Raw genomic sequence first — 3,234 nt, forward strand, 5'->3', positions numbered from 1 at the left:
GCAGTTGTCAAAGGCTTAAAGCTCAAAGAGTTTTCTAAAATAAATAAAAATAGCACAGATTTTTTTCTCATTTGTTCGAGGAACTTTCATTTTACCAAAAGAAATTATTTTATTTTCGTACTAGTTTGGTAACCACACTTTTTCAAAGGGATTTTATTTTCTGAAGAGAAATTAGTTCATTTTCCCTTAAGAAAATAAGAATCACTTAGAAAATGAAGTTGTCAAACTAGCCTAGAAAATTAGAATCCCTGAAGAAAATAGAGTTGTCAAACTAGCCCTAAAACTAACTCGTTTGGCCACATTAATCTCATTGGCATGGTCAAACGTTATGGTCGCGTCAACCGTCAATTCACCTAATATCGTTGGTCTATTTCAACATAGTAGGTAGGTCACTTATGTTATGTGTTGACCATTATCGGTGATGTGGTCCCTTGCTACATCACTAACTTGGGCGTGATAACTATCACGTCACCCCATCTGTCATGGTGAGAGATATAGATTCCGTGTGTGGCCCTCCCTCCCTCTCCTTCTACTCTCCTTGTTGTTGCATCGCTCCCAACCATCGCTCGTTGATGCTTGTCGTTCCGCCACCTCCCTTCACCCCTACCCGGACTCACCCCTCCTCCCTAGGCGTGTGCCGCTCCTTCCCACTCTACGACCATCTCCCCACCATCTAGTAGATAAGATATATTTTTCATTCTTGATTTGTTGTTTGTACGATGATTGTTAGTTAAAGTTAATACTTTAGAAGATAGAATTAGTTACTTAGTTAATTTATGTATCCTTAGTTTGGGTATAGGTTTAGATTTAGATAAGGTTTAGAATTAGATAAATGTTTGATATGCTCCCTAGTTTTAGTGAACTTTTTTCAGGTTAAATAAAGGTTTGATTGTGATTTCACATTGAAGAATATGCTAAACAGTGGGAATAATTTAGCACACTATGTGTTGATGCCCTTACACAGCTATTGGAGCGAAGGTCGAACCTGGCCTCGATCGAACTTACTCAACTGAAGTTGATCGTGTCTGAGCGCATGGATCACAGCGGTAGAAGACTTTGCTTGCTGTCAACGACGGAGACCTCAGTTGCACCCGTCGAATGCGACCGCGCGAAGAGCCACGCAAGAAGAGGGGACTTGACACTCTGCACTATGAGCAACGAAGGCCCCCTCAGCTAGAAGAGTCAAGATCCTAACGAAGGCACCCCGGCAGTCACCACGACGGCGAAGGGTGCAACGTTCGGATGAAGGCCTCAAGCGTTCTCAGTGGGGCCAGATCTCCCAACTACGGTATGGGTCCACATGTAATCCCCCATGAGGGGTAGGGTTTTTGGTGTATTTAAGCTAGTAGGTTTTGCTATGCTGTAATGACCCTGTTGTGGGGAATATTCCAGGAATGTAGCAGGTGAACGGTGGGCATAATGGTATTTAGCTCTACCTACCGTCCCCAATCACCTATAAATATGGAAATACCCTCGTTCTATACATGGATGGGACACGCACAACAAGACGCTATAGTTCCCCTACCTACTGTTTTGTTGTGCACTTGAGTCCTTGAAAGCGAAGTGGCCTCAACATTTCCTATAATCGATTTTGGTGTTTGACATCCATCACAAACCATGTGGACTAACTAGTTTGTCTAATTAGCATTTTTTCAGGTGCATAAAGTTCATATACACATACAAAGAAAATGACTGCGGGACAACTCTACAAAGTTTGGAGCAAACAGCTTGATGCAGCCAATGGCGCATCGGACAGTGTCTGGTGCCCTGGCTAGAGCACTCCGCGAAGTGGCTGCTCTCGAGAAAACTAAGCGCTGGTCCACTAAAATTCACTGGACTGTCTGATGTGCCACCGGACTGTCCGGTAAGACAACGGAGCAACAATCATCTTCGCCCAACGGTCGACTGCGCTGACTGCGGCACAGTCTGCAATATAGAAGTCAGAAGACAATTGTAACGCCCCGAATTTTGCAGTTGAATTTTTTCTTTTCTTTACTCGCCAAAATTCGGGCGTTACCTTTCCCTTTTCTTTTTCCCCTCGCTAAACCTTGACCTTTTCCAAAGTTCTAGCGGGATTCGGTTTGGATTTCCCGTGTAAGAAAACCCTAAATACTTTATGTTGTTTGATGCACCATGCCGAACCTTGCATTTCTTTCGATTGCTTTGAAAGTGCAAATGCATTCATGTAGAAAGATCGGATTTCGAAAATGAGGAGAAGATCTTTTCTTTCTCTTTTCTCTCTCTCTTTCTCTCTCCTCTTTTTCTCTCTCTCCCGCGCCGTGGGCCGACCCCGGCCGGCCCAGCCGCCCCTGGCGCCCCCCCCCTTGGGCCCAATTGGCCCATGCCGCCCCCCCCACCTCCCCTTTTTCCCCAATTCTTTCTCCCTCCCTCTCATTTTCTCTCATTTTCTCTCCCTCACCCTAAGCCGCCGCCGCCCCTGCCCCCTACCCTAAGCCGCCGCCGCCCCTGCCCCCTACCCTAGGCCGCCGCGCCGCCCCCTGCCGCCGGCCGCCCCTCGCCGTCGATCCCCGCCGGTGAGCCCCCTCCCCCTCCCCCTCTCCTCCCTCCCCCTCTCCTCCCTCCCCTTCCCCTCGCCGCTCGGCCCCATGGCCGGTTCGGCCGCCCGCCTCACCCCGCCGGCTCGGCCGCTCGGCCGCCCCGCGCCCTGCCCCGCGCCCCTGCGCGCCCAGCGGCTCGGCCGCCCCGCCCCCCTGCTCGGCCGGCTCGGCCGCCCCCTGCGCCGCCCGCCCTCGCCAGCCCGGCCGCCCGCCGCCGGCTCAGCCGCCCCGGCTCGGCCGCCCCTGCGCGCCCCGCCTAGGGCCGGTTCAACCGCCCCTAGGGCCGGTTCAACCGCCCCCCCCCCCTCTGTTTTTTTTTATTTTTTTTTATTTTTATTTTATTTACTTTCTGTGATCATAATTACTGTATTTTAAGTAGGCTAATCACTGTTCATGCTATGGGAAAATAGGAAGTTTAATTTAAAATTCCGTTATGCTATTGATTCACGTAGTTAATTGTTTACCCTGTGCAATGTTGATCAACTAAAAGTGATTAGGTTTCCATTAGTATATATAAATATATATAACAGAATTATTTTGTTAAAAAACCAATTGTGTCATTAGTGCATAAGATTTAACCCCCTGTGAGACCTTTCCCGTTTCTTTCTAACCATAACAAATGCGTTATCGAATGTCATACTTGGTGCATATTCACTTTATTTGTTATCTTGTATGG

Source organism: Zea mays, chromosome 4 (genome assembly GCF_902167145.1).
Source record: "Zea mays cultivar B73 chromosome 4, Zm-B73-REFERENCE-NAM-5.0, whole genome shotgun sequence".
NCBI classification, from domain to species: domain Eukaryota; kingdom Viridiplantae; phylum Streptophyta; class Magnoliopsida; order Poales; family Poaceae; genus Zea; species Zea mays.